General features: G+C 47.6%; 1 protein-coding gene and 1 pseudogene across 1 annotated transcript in view; both read left to right on the top strand.

Annotated features, from left to right (window-relative positions):
* The window catches only part of LOC126092912 (uncharacterized), a 671,478-nt gene that overhangs the window by 257,490 nt on the left and 399,842 nt on the right, over positions 1 to 14,146 (top strand). The gene's annotated exons all lie outside the window — the stretch shown is intronic.
* Positions 5,395 to 5,512, top strand: LOC126093821 (5S ribosomal RNA; annotated as a pseudogene).

Raw genomic sequence — 14,146 nt, 5'->3', positions numbered from 1 at the left:
CCGTGCGGAGGGTAGTAACTAATATCTGACTGCACTCAGGTGCAGTGATCTCAGCTGGGTTGGGAACCAGCGTCATAGGGTGCACAGAGTTTGACTTGAAATCGCTACACGCGCCCGTCTTTGAGCGCGCCACGGTCGGTGGCGTGGCCAGATTGCGCGGCCCACTCGGTGTGGTGGCGACCTGGTCAGTGTCGCCGGCCGCGTCGACCTGAGAGCGCCGCAATAAATTCTGGAGGCCATGTGGGCCGGCAGCGCGCCTGGAGCCGCTGGAGTGGCCGCACTGGCCGGCTCCAGGGTGTGTGTGGCGCCACTCCACGGCCGGCCGTCGTCTCTGCGTCGCCGTCTACATTAGGGAGCCGACATGGGCTGCAGGTTGTTTTAATAAAATGTGCTGTCGTGTTTGGCTGCAGAATGCTTGGAATGTTGTCACTGATTCCATACACCAGTGCTTCCCAACCTTTTACACCATTAAAACTGAGCGCAGTCCCCACTCCCCCCCCCCCCCCCCCCTTAACATTACCACCAAACTAAACTTCGGAATGGAAAAAATTATCCCTGAACATTTTTATTTTTAAAATGACGAAAGATAATATTCAGTTCCTATAGGTATTTTACTAAACAACCACCTCCTATAGAAGGTGAAACAACTCCTAAGTGCGTCGCCAGTGCCACGAACACTCTCTTAGAAAAGAAAGTCAACCACGCACGTTGAGGGTAGCCACTCCTTGCAAAACGTTCCTCCTCCACCACACTTGCGTCCCTTGCGACACTTGCTTCACCCACACCTCACCCACCACCGATTTCAAATCAACCAAATTAAAGTGCGTTCACTATACTCAGCCCTTCTGCTCGTAAATCACTTCACTGCCGGACTCTGTACTCCCCAACCTCTCAGAAATTGCAAGAATTCAAGGTGCGAATCCTTTCTGGCCGCTGTCAAAAATATACAAGACATGTAGCAGTACCGAGCGGGGTGGCGCAGTGGTTAGACACTGGACTCGCATTCGGGAGGACGACGGTTCACCCCGCGTCCATCCATCCTGATTTAGGTTTTCCGTGATTTCCCTAAAATCGCTCCAGGCAAATGCCGGGACGGTTCCTCTGAAAGGGCACGGCCGACTTCCTTCCCAATCCTTCCCTAATCCGATGAGACCGATTACCACGCTGTCTGGTCTCCTTCCCCAAACCAACCAACCAACCATGTAGCAGTATACACAGTTACTTAAATCGTGTATAGTTACGAAATGAATGATGAAATAATTTCTGGTGTATTGTTGCAAATAAGCACAACTCTGAGTAGGCATTTCCGTGAGACATTTAAGCATATATGGTGTATGGGCTTCACTTTTACTATAGGTTTGTTTATAAATAAATAAATCTTCTGCTACCAGTCACGATTTTTCTTTATTTTACTGTTCGCACGATGGGTTTCGAGAAATAATTCCCATTTTCAAGTGCGTTTTTTTTGTGTGTGTTAAGCCATTTCTTTTGATGTTGTCAGTTTGTGTGCGTCTGCTTCATTTTGTTGACTTTTAAGTTTTCTAATGCTCTTTGTAACTGTCATGTTTATATAAGACATTTTCGATGTGTAAAGTGTACAAGTTGTGTGTGATGTTAAATGTGTGTGAGACTCTACACAAATGGACCATTAGAAAACTTAAGTCAACAAAATGAAGCAGACTCACACACACTGAGAACATCAAAAGAAATGGCTTAACACACATCAAAAAAACGCACTTGAAAATGGGAATTATTTCTCGAAACGCATCGTGCGAATAGTAAAATAAAGAAAAATCGTGACTGGTAGCAGAAGATTTATTTATTTATAAACAAACCTATTGTATCTACAGTCGCAGGCTTTCAAAAACCATTTATAATGGATCAAATCAAGTTCACTTTTACTGTTACAGTGTTGTAGACGCGGGTTGTAAACTACGTGTGTAGTGTGTCTGTTGATCCATTGTGGACCCAGGATAGCGGCTGATCAAATGTATACATTGATGTATCGATATTGGCATACTGGAGCCGTCAGTGTCTGGATATCGTGAATTCGTTATTAGAGTGCTTCCTTCGAAGACTCGATGTCAAGTCTTCGAAAGAAGCACTCGAATAACGAATTCACGGTATCCAGACACTGACGGCTCCAGTATGCCAATATCGATAAATCTGAACCCATGTAATTTCTTAGACTTTCCCGGCGATTTGATGACATCTCGTGGAAATCGCCCTCACGGGCGCGGACCGAGAAGGCAACACCAGGAGGCCACGACCGCAGTTGGAGGCCGCCAGAGTGGGCACGGACGGAATAGGGAACACCTAGAGCGGCAGGATAGCGCGACTCGCGGGCGCGCACCGACTAGGGAACGGCAAACAGAACACCAGGCACCGGGCAGGCATAAATGTGCGACCCGGTCCAGCAAGCAGCCAGTCTCAGGGAACACCTGATGAAAACGTCAAGTAATGACGTCGAAATATCGTGTTTGGAAGACGCTGATATCCGGCAGAAAACCCGATTTCCACGAGATGAAATCTGAGCCGCTCAAAAAAAATTTTAGTTGAAGACATGGTGTTTATTTCGTGCATGTCCGAAAGAACACATACCAGGCACTCATATAATTGATTTCCCTAGATGGGCAATCCTCCTCCAGTGCGGATGCACAAGTTCGTCCGACCTCCTGCGGGAATCTCAGAGTAACGAGTATGGACGAAATGGCCATGGACTGCGGGGGAACCTGGGTCGGCCGTGCGGTGTGCCGAAATGGTCCGCACGGTTGCGATAACGCTGTGTCCCGGTGTCGCAGTGGTTAACGCATCTGCCTTCTAAGCAGATCGTCTTCGGTTCGAATTTTGGTCCGGCATAGTTTCACTTGCCGCCGCTGATTCCGCGAAATGTCCCAGTGCAGCTGACATCAGTAATTCCTTTCCTTTCGTCCCCCCACCCCCTCCACTCTCATTTTAAATATAACATTTTACCCTTAACGGTAATTACCCCTACTTTGGGAAGCACTTCCTATTGAACCAGTGTTCATTAAAACAAAGAAACCAGCCTAAAGTTGCTTCGTGACTGTAGCTAATGGGTAAGGGTGAATGGCTCGGAAAACATGTTATCACGATAATACACGGCTGCATGCAAGTATCGACTTGAATTTAAGTTAAAGTCACTGTTGAGTTTTAACATAGTGAATTCTTTCTAAGCATAAGTTAATGAGTTAATTTTACTAGTGCAATCAAAAAATAACGCATCAGTCGTATAATAGCTAAACAGTTCTTATCTGTATCCACTCTTAATAAAAGATATACTTCCTCAGTAATACTGGTAATTATGACTATTATTGCCGCGTGAGCGATACACTCAAACGCTGTCTCTCGACCGCCACCTCGCTCTCCTGCTACTACAGAAGTAACTTTACTGGCATACAGCGCTCTGCGCGCCTCGGCCTGTATAACCACTACATACACGTGTTCACGACCTGTGTGAATAAACAATAATGATGATCCCCTTACACTGTGCAATGGAAAAAGGATTTTCAATGCCGACAAGTGTGTTACGTCATGTTGTTTATATTTTATTACTAATGAAAAAATGTCACTACAGACCGGCTGCCCAAACTCGTCAGGCGACGCTTCATGAACCATTATTGAGATATGAAACACTCTGGCAGATTAAAACTGTGCGCCCGACCGAGACTCGAACTCGGGACCTTTGCCTTTCGCGGGCAAGTGCTCTACCATCTGAGCTACTCAAGCACGACTCACGGCCCGTCCCCACAGCCTTACTTCTGCCAGTATCTCGTCTCCTACCTTCCAAACTTAACAGAAGCTCTCCTGCGAACCGTGCAGAACTAGCACTCCTGAAAGAAAGGACATTGCGGAGACATGGCTTAGCCACAGCCTAGAGATGTTCCCAGAATGGTAGAGCACTTGCCTGCGAAAGGCAAAGAATGGTCCCGAGTTCGAGTCTCGGTCCGGTACACAGTTTTAATCTTCCAGAAAGTTTCATATCAGCGCACACTCCGCTGCAGAGTGAAAATCTCACTATTGAGATAATCTTTACCTGAATTCTCCGATGTCAACGGCGTTGTATTTCATGGTACATTAGTGATGGCGCACTCCGGCTATTCGTGTAATGCTTATTGTTAAATGAACGAATTGCAGATTGCTGAAGTTAAATTTGATAATTTGTACTTGTAAGCATGGCAACAAATTTTCGTCCTCAGCGTTTCGTAATCTAGCAAAACTGAGTGCTACCGTGCACCAACAACAATCTATGAATGAAAAAGGATTGCACTACAATTATTGGCAGTAAAGTATAGAGGTACTATGTACCTAGCGGTAGAAGCTAATGCATGATGATAGTACAACGCCAGTGCCTAGGTTGTTAATGCCATCAGTTTGGTCACCATTCCGCATGGTGACTGCTAAACCTATGTATTCGGTACCCATATCGTTAGTTCTCCATTACTTTTGCAAGTCAGCTCTTCAGAGACCCAAGAGATGTCAGAAACGTCTTATACCAGCAGTAGTGTAGGCGATGGTGTGATTGTGCCGATGGCTCAAATTATTTGCTTATTTTATGATTCTCTGGTTGGTGGTGGTGGTGGTGGTGGTCACAATATAAAGCTGAAAAGAAGGCCAAAATAAGCCAGCCTTTCCTAGTAAATACGCACTTTACCTACCATCTGGTAGACACTAGTAATCCCATCACACTGAATTGTATTACTGGCCGTGTCGAATTCCGTTACCTACCAGATACCTCTCGACATAATATACCACAGAAAGCACTGCTTTCTGCCATCGTGATGTCGGCCAGAAGTACTCCAAATCATCCTTCGCCACAGCAGAGAGAGCACAGCTGTGCACAGAGTGTCTCTTTGGATAATAATTGTACCCGACAACGTCTCTGCGTGTCACCGTCCGCTACGTAACGCTGAGGGTGGGCAGCGGCGTATTAATAGCGAGCGTCCAGTTGCTGCTGTTTCGGCCGCCGTGTGTAGACGCCGGCCAGCGCCGCAGACGGACGAGGTGTGAGGGATGCGAGGCGGCGTCGGGCGCTCGTGGCAGCTGCGCCTCGCCGCCGCGCAAACGGCAGTGGCACCGCTGCCGTACAGCAGGTGGGCTACCAGAGCTGCGCTGGCCGTCCGTCTGGTGGGTGGGTCGATGGTTTCAGGTGCGGTTGTGGCGCCCTATAGTGTACAAGAGAAGTTCCAGCGGGTACAGATCAAGCGAATTTGGTACCAAGTGAGTTTCCGTATCATTCTTCTCCAACCACTGTAGTAGGATGGTGACAAGTACAGCTGGTGTCCGAGCTACACAGCTATAGCAATGTTGTAGACTAATACCACAGCTACCACTGGAAGCACACGTGAATATCCCCCATAGCATATTACCGCCCCGGCCAGCGGCCTTGCCGCAGTGGTAACACCGGTGCCCGTCAGATCGCCCAAGTTAAGCGCTGTCGGGCTGGGCTAGCACTTGGATGGGTGACCATCCGGTGTGCCGAGCACCGTTGGCAAGCGGGCTGCACTCAGCTCTTGTGAGGCAAACTGAGGAGCTACTTGATTGAGAAATAGCGGCTCCGGTTTCGTAAACTGACGTACGGCAGGGACGGCAGTGTACTCACCACACGCCCCTCCATATCCGCATCCAGCGACGCCGGCGGCCTGAGGATGTCGCGGCGGCCAGTCGGTGCCCTTGCGCCTTCACGGCCTGTACGGGCGGAGTTTATTTTAGTAGTAAGTACCGCTCCGACCGACCCACGTACGTGGCGCGGTGCGTACTTCGAGTAGCGATTCGCCTCGATGATGGCGTATCCGGACACGACTCTCAACGTGGCGTAATGAGAAACATGATTTAGTCGACGAGGTAATACGTTACCATTGATCGACTGTCCAGTCTCGACTCTCCCGTGTCCACTACAGTCTTAATGAACGGTACCATTGGGTCAATACGGGAAGACATATCTATGTCTGCTGCGGAGATCCAATGTTGAATAGCGAGAGCGTAACGGTGTGCTGCGAAACTCTTGCACCCGCACCAACATTGTATTCCGTCATCAGATTTGCCAGATTGCAGCCTATGCCGCTTCGCAGCGCGGGCAGGCATCCGAACTCCACTGCCTGCGATGAGCGGTGGGCGTCGAACACCATGCCACCTGTACCTGGTCTCACGGTCTTTCAACCACTTTCCGTAGGCGCTCACGAACACAGCAGGTGAACATCGGACAACCTTCGGCGGCGTTTTCCGGAAGCTTGTTCCCAGCCGTTGAGCCGTAAGAGTCTGCCCCTTTGTCAACAGTCGCTTATGTGAGTGGATTTCCCCACTTGCGGTCCGCATCGTCGCTAGAATGATTTCCCATTTCCGTCTTTCCCGCCTGTGCACTACTGTGGAAAACTTAACGACGAAAGTATGTTTCACATGATGCCAAGTAACATCGATGAAACTTGGACCATACATAGAAAGAACTAGTACATTGCATTACAATAGTTAATTGAAAGAAACAGGCAATAACACGAACAGAAATGACACTTTTATTCAAATATAATAACTATACTCAAGTCAGGGTGTTTCGTTATGTTCCCCTGGACATTACAAAAGGTGGTACATGGTCTTTACGAGGACGTTGGTCAGCACGGACGTCTGCCCTCATCTTTGATGAGCAGTTCCAGTAGTAGGGTGTTCCATTCCTCTGCTAGGTGTTTGACAACCGGTGGATGGTCTTTGATGCGTGCGGACGTGCTGCTACTCGTCTCCCTAACGCATCCCACACGTGCTCGATAGGATCTAAGTAGGGGGAACGAGAAGGCCAGTGCCTTCGCCGAACACGCTCTCATTCCAAGAGCTGCTCAACCTGCGCCGTTCTGTGTGGTCGTGGATTATCTATAAAAATGAAGTCTTTGCCGAATACACCCTCGAAATGACGCACATGAGCGAGGAGTGGAGACTCACAGTGAGGTTGATATTTGAGTGTAGGGTGTTCGAAGATCTGAAGGTCAGTACGTCGAAGTAACATTACACCTCCCCATACAATAACACCTGGACAACCGAAACGAACAAGTTAGGCGTTCCTGCGTGCATTGCCTGTTTTCACCTCTCGCCTTATAAGGGCGTGTCCAGAACCACTACTCAGACCGAATCTGGTCTCACCCGAGAGGAGCACGCGACGGTACTCCTCGCTGGCCCAGTCCCTATGATCTTGGCACCATCGCAAAAGGTGCCGCCGATGCGCGGACGTTAACGGAACAAAACTTACTAGCTGTCGTGTAAAGAGCTCATCCTGATGCAATCGCCGTGCCACTGTGAAGCATAAGACTGCGCATCTTGCAGTCCTGTTAAATGTGGCTGCAATTGTCCCCGCTGTCTGACGTGGGCCCCTTTTCGCCACTCGCAGAAAGTAGCGGCCACTTGCTGCCGTACTTCATCGTAGTAGACCACCACCTGGCCTTTGGGCAGCAGTGCTTTGTGATTCGGAATGCTCCCCATGCCCGCGAAACAATACTGTGAGCAGTGAGATAAACCCTGGGCTACGCTCGTCACATTTCGCCGTTCTTCCAGTTTTCCGATGATTCTGCCCGGCGTGAACTCATCCAAATATTGCCTCCGGACAATACTGTACTGTACGGCCCTACAGTGCACCTTGACTGTTCACTGATGGACGCACGCACGCATGCTGTCTTCCCCGCCGCTTCAGCTGCCTCGTGTTTGCTGGACCAGCTCCGTTTGCCCCCCACAGTCTAGCTGAGCTTAGGCCATGTGACGGCTAGCTTTGTGCACGACTGGGAGACCTGTGGCTACTACAAATTCCAGCACTTTCTCATTTCCACAGAATTGTTAAGTTACTTCGTCTAGTTCGTTCTCGAGTTCTGCGGAGCAGTGTACATTACCTTGCAGCATCAGGGGTCCGCAGCGCAGCGGCCGAGTTTGTCTCGTGGTGGTCGGTAGCCACAATTTTGTGGCTCATTTATAATCTCTTAAATCACTGTTCACGGTATTAGTTACGCAACCAAATACACGATTGTTTGTTGTTTATAGACTGCCAACATCATTTGTTTGCCTATACTGTTCATGGATCATTATTATTATTATTATTGAAAGATTACGCCAGTATCATTGCCACTTTCACTTACGGTAGTACATACAGGATCTCCTAATAAGTTTTGGATAACAATTACATCGGTGGTAGAGAATGACCAATACTTTCACCCAAGTAAGGAAGGACTGAAAATGAATATTCAGCTTTTAGCGACATCAATGACTCTCCCAACATAGCGCCAACAGTAACTCACGGCAACTAGACCGTCGTTCTAAATGCCTGCAGATCATCATAATCATTAACATGACTCCGTGCGCGAAATCGTTTTGTTTCACTGCTTGTGCGCATTGATTGTGATAGGTGCGTGCGTAACTGATGAACGACAAGCGTTCTCCTACTTCACACAATATTACTACTACCTCAGTGCATTAAATGCACGTCTGCAGGAGTTTGTAGCGAGTAACGCTCCACCTTCGACAGCCAGTGATTGTCTGTAAAGAGCGGTAAACTCCACTGTCGACGCGTCACAAATGATTTGTTTTTCCAGGTTGCGCTGCCTACGCAGTGACGAAAGCAATTTCCAGACAAGGGCCTCACGCTTTTCTCATTAAGGCTCTTGTTTCTTCCAGAGGCAGCCATTTCAGACAATTTGATTTTGGTATGACCAGGACTCGCATTCGACAGAGGACTGTGATATAATCCCCCATTGCAGTTTCCTTGTTTTTGTTAAGTCGACTGTCGTGGATACCGGGCGGGTCTCTTTCCCTCCCGGTACTTGTCAAATCGCCGCTTGTGCTCAGCATTTAGAAAGGTGGTGTTAGTATGTGTGAAATATTAATCTCGTCACTATTTGCAGTTAAACAGTAACGGACCTTAAATAACAAGTTGTATAGCTGACGCCTGTCTCCATTATATAGCGCAGTACCGTCGGCAGTATAAGAAAGGAAGTGTTGTTCCAGGTGCCTCTGGATGTTTCACTACCTCTTATAGAGAACAATTTGGCTGCTGCTTCCTATATGTAGTCTGGTAGTACAGTATCAGACAACAGCAGTTAGGCTGTGGCAGCGTCTAGCCCAAGTAATAGCAAATAAGCGCCCAATAGTACGTGCGTGTTGTATCTGGCTGTTTACAGCTGTACCGGACAATACAGGTAGCATAAAAACTTAAATTACGGCATTTTCGTTAATAGGAAAAGATGTAAAAGTCAGTACATTGACTTGATGAAAATGACATGAAACGAATAGTCCAGACAGTAAGAAATATTCAGTTCAAAGAAGTATGTTACGTGATGGACTTACAGCTTTACGGGAAAGCAAAGAGGTGGTCATAAAACCTGTTCCAGAAAATAAGATTTCTTCAGAGAACATTCAGCAACGAACAGGAAGCAGCGTTCTATGACCATGTTAAAATTTTACATACTCAGATTATGTCTTTAGTAAAGATGAGTTCTTAAAAGCAGTGCATAAATATGCAGAATAACTGAAAATAAAGCATCGGTTATATGAGGCAAAAGCAAAAACGGATGGGCACTTATACGACGAATTTATGAACAGACTGGAAGATTAAATGCTGAGGATATCACATCTACGGGTGTGCAGCGAGCAGCAGGTTTCAGGAGAGAAAAAGCTGACATATTATTTCGCAAACCAGGTGAACTGACGGAGAACTTAAAATGTTTATAACCATGTATAATCCATTTAAAATCTTTTTGTAACAGAAATTGTTTCCTTCACTTCATAATTTCACCTTGCATACAGCCTTCTAAAAACTTAAACAACCATAATATGTGGACGGAAAAAAATTAAAAAATCAATGAACGTACGTGGCACCGAAGTATATTATATGAGGTAATAGTACTGCTTAGTGTGAAGAATGTTGCAGTGCAACCTCCAGAAAATATTGTAATTGCGGTGTAAGATGCCATCCGACGTTGTTCTGTCGAGTGTTGGACTGTGATGGACGCCAGCATTGGCCTGAGGTGAGAGAGAAAGAGGGAGGGAACGTTTCATCTGATGGGTGTGTTTGTTGTGCCTTCCCCCTGTTGTGTGAACGCTTGGGGACTGGTTCCCATGAATGGCAGACACGCCAGCTGCGGTTGCGCTCTCTCTCTCTCTCTCTCTCTCTCTCTCTCTCTCTCTCTCTCTCTCTCTCTCCCCCCTCTCACTCACACTCACACACACACACACACACACACACACACACACACACACACACACTTACAGTCCGATACATATTTCATTGAATCGAAGGGATAGACGCATGTCATTTAAGTCTGCGACGCAGGTTTACGAAAAATGGCCGAAAATAAATTCAAACAAAGACTAAGCTGGTCAGTGCACTAAAATTTGCTTTACGTTGCAGTGGAGCTGACAGTGCAGGATGTTTATGATGGTGGTGATGATTTTTTTGTGTTAACGCAAATGGCAACTAGAGTAAGCTTTATATCATCACGCCGATAAGTCTAATACCACTCCGGTGTGGGACACATCAGGTGGAACACCTAGTGCATGCAAATAAGCGTAATGAAAATGTTGAAATTAACTAGCGCATACATTGAAGAAACCACAGTACCACTTGCTTAAGCCCACCTAGAACAACTGAAGATGCCATTACCAGGACAGAATCTGCGTACATACTTCAGCTCTTACGTATTTACCAGGAAGACAAAACTGAGCAAGTAGTAGCTCGCCTAGAGTCGTTACAAGCAGTCACTCTTTCACGCTCCAGCCGGGCATGTAGAGGAGGGATACCTTAGTACATCGTACAGTGAAATGTACCCTATGCCACAGACTTCTTAAGGATTCACAAATTATGAATGTAGACAGAGGTAGATTATTATTGTTATTTGCGTAATCTTACTTAATAGATTTTAGCCCACACCTTCTGCCGTGACTTAAACGGTTTTGTTATTGAGAAAATCATTTTTCCATTTGTTGGTATCCTTTTTCCCTTCTGTGTTCCTCAACAGATCAAATTCGTTGCTAAATAACTCGTTCATTCCATTCGGCGTTACTCGTCCCTACTGTAGGCCAAATGGACGCAGTTATCTGCTAGTATTAGAAACTGTAAGGTCGGCATTCAGCAGCATAGGTGATCAGTCATTCGTCGACTGAAAGACGCCAGACCTTCCTGTGTGTCAGCTGCGAAGCAGCGTTTGAAGCGATTATGACGTGGAGCGAAGAGAGGGAGGGGTGCCGCGTGCTCCCCCACTGCACAGGGCTGACAACGTGGCCCTCGGCCAGCTGTCCCCGGCGCGTCCGCAGCTGCCGCTGTGTGCCTTCTGATAGCGCCAATTACCACCAGCCCGTGGCAGCGACGCTTTCGGTGACACTGCCGTACTGAACAGATCTCCTGCCGGGACTCCCTTTACGCTGCCAACGTTCTTTTCAGCTAAACTATGTACCACAGTACGCTTCATGGCCGGAATGAAAGCTGCGCTTCTAAACCGCAGAACTCCTCTGGACGAGACGTGTTGGCGCCTGAACGTATTCAGATGTCAAGTGGCGACGTCTTTGACAACGCGAGATCCTGAGAGGCGTAATTGTACACACATCAAAAACAGTTTTGCATGACCTCGGTTCCGAGAATACCGGAACCTGTACAAAAAATTGGAATAGAGATCAACATAAACATCATTTCCGCCCTTTTTATGGCTCATGAAAACCACACATTGGATGTTGTACCACCATACAGCGAGATCTCCAGAGGTGGTGGTCCAGATTGCTGTACACACCGGTATCTCTAATCCCCAGTAGCACGTCGTCTTGCTTTGATGCATGCCTGTATTTGTCGTGGAATACTATCCACAAATTCATCAAGGCACTGTTGGTCCAGATTGTCCCACTCCTCAACGGCGTTTCGGCGTAAATCCCTCAGAGTGGTTGGTGGGTCACGTCGTCCGTAAACAGCCCTTTTCAATGTATCCTAGGCATGTTCGATAGGGTTCATGTCTGCAGAACATACTGGCCACTTTAGTCGAGCGATGTCGTTATCCTGAAGGAAGCCATTTACAAGATGTGTGCGATGGGGCCGCGAATTGTCGTCCATGAAGACGAATGCCACGCCAATATGCTACCGATATGGTTGCAATATCGGTCGGAGGAAGGCATTCACGTGTCGTACAGCTGTTGCGGCGCCTTCCATGACCATCAGCGGCGTATGTCGGCCCCACACCAAAACAGCAGGGAACCACCTTCTTGCTGCGCTCGCTGGACAGTGTGTCTAAGGCGCTCAGCCTGATCGGGTTGCCTCCAAACACGTCTCCGACGATTGTCTGGTTGAAGGCATATGTGACACTCATCGGTGAAGAGAACGTGATGCTAATCCTGAGCGGTCCGAGTGGCATGTTGTTGGATCCGACTGTACTGCACTGCATGGTGACGTGGTTGCAAAAATGGACCTCGCCGTGGACGTCGTGAGTGAAGTAGCACATCATGCAGCCTATTGCGCACAGTTTGAATCGTAACACGACGTCCTGTGGCTGCACGAAAAGCGTTATTCAATTTGGTGGCGTTGCTGTCAGAGTTCCTCCGAGCCATAATCCGTAGGTAGCAGTCATTCACTGTAGTAGTAGCCCATGGGCGGTCTGAGCGAGGCATGTCGTCGACAGTTCCTGTCTCTCTGTATCTCTTCCATGTCCGAACAACATCGCTTTGGTTCACTCCAACACGCCTGGACACTTCCCTTGTTGAGAGTCCTTCCTGGCACAAAGTAACATTGCGGATGCGATCGAACCGCGGTATTGACCGTCTATAGGCGTGGTTGAACTACAGACAACACGAGCCGTGTACCTGCTCCCTGGTGGAATGACTGTAACAGATAGGCTGTCGGACTCCCTCCGTCTAAAAGGCGTTGCTCATGCATGGTTGTTTACATCTTTGGGCGGGTTTAGTGGCATCTCTGAACAGTCAAAGGGACTGTGTGCGTCATAAAATATCCACAGTCAACGTCTGTCTTCAGGAGTTCTGGGAACCGGGGTGATGCAAAACTATTTTTGATGTGTGTATCTTAAACTTCAGTTGCGTTCCATTACAGGGCTCATCTCGCTCAGTGTTGAGCGAGATTCATTCTGCAGGCACGACGTCGAACTGTTCGTCGCAGTGGCATTAACGCATTACTGAGCTTGCAACACGGTAAGGCGCTTGTAAGAACTGATAACGTTGCAGCTTAAGATATCTCGTTAATTTGCCACAGCAGTTACTTCGAGTGTATTGCGCGCAGTTCGTTGTCTGGTGGCTAGCGTTGCTGCCTCTGGATCAAGGGATCTCGGGTTCGATTTCCGGCAGCGTCGGGGATTTTCTCCGGCCGGGGACTGGGTGTTTGTGTTGTCCTCATCATTTCATCGTCATTCGGGAAAGTGGCGAGACTGGACTGTGTAAAGATTGGGACTTCGTACGGGCGCCATAACCACGCAGTTGAGTACCCCACAAACCGGATATAATAATAATCATCATCATCATCATCGAGTATATTGGAAGTAGGGGAATTTGGTAGCGCGCAAGGTGTATTTGCGCTAATGTTACACTTTCCACAATGAAATACGTATACTATGCAGCTTACTCAAGCTTTAGTGCGTTTCGTAACGAAGATTACTCTATAACTGTGTGTTAGTGGTTTCCATTGTTTTCGTTACGTTGTGGTTCCCTTTACAAGCTGCCCCTTACTTCGTCGACAATTTTTAAGTTCACCGCCAGACAAAGGCCTCTGCTAGACTTTTACAGTCTTCAGCTATACACACACGTATTGGTATGGCTTCTAAAGTCGACTGCTCATCTTCCGTTAAATCATCTTTCGGTCTTTCCTTATCTACTGCAATACGCCAGAGAACTCCCGTCCTCCATCACTATTCTATTCTATTCTACAGTTCACGTATCGTGCCCACTTGTTTGATTACGCTAGCACACAGGACAGCGTCGCCCGATAAGGAGGTGACTTTATCAATGTCTTATTTAGCGCGAACCAAATAAGCTGACAGCTAACTTCGTTTTCTTCTTTCTTCGTGGGGAAGGGGGAGGGTTTCATTGGCATCTAGCAACAATTCAGAGAAATAAATGCAAATGGAACTTGAAGCTTCCGCAATTGTGAAGAGACAACATTTCTGGGGTAGTTCCCAGTGAG

This window comes from Schistocerca cancellata, chromosome 7 (genome assembly GCF_023864275.1).
Source record: "Schistocerca cancellata isolate TAMUIC-IGC-003103 chromosome 7, iqSchCanc2.1, whole genome shotgun sequence".
Classification (NCBI taxonomy): domain Eukaryota; kingdom Metazoa; phylum Arthropoda; class Insecta; order Orthoptera; family Acrididae; genus Schistocerca; species Schistocerca cancellata.
Note: the sequence above shows the minus strand (reverse complement) of the source record. Positions and strands in the feature narration are given on the sequence as shown.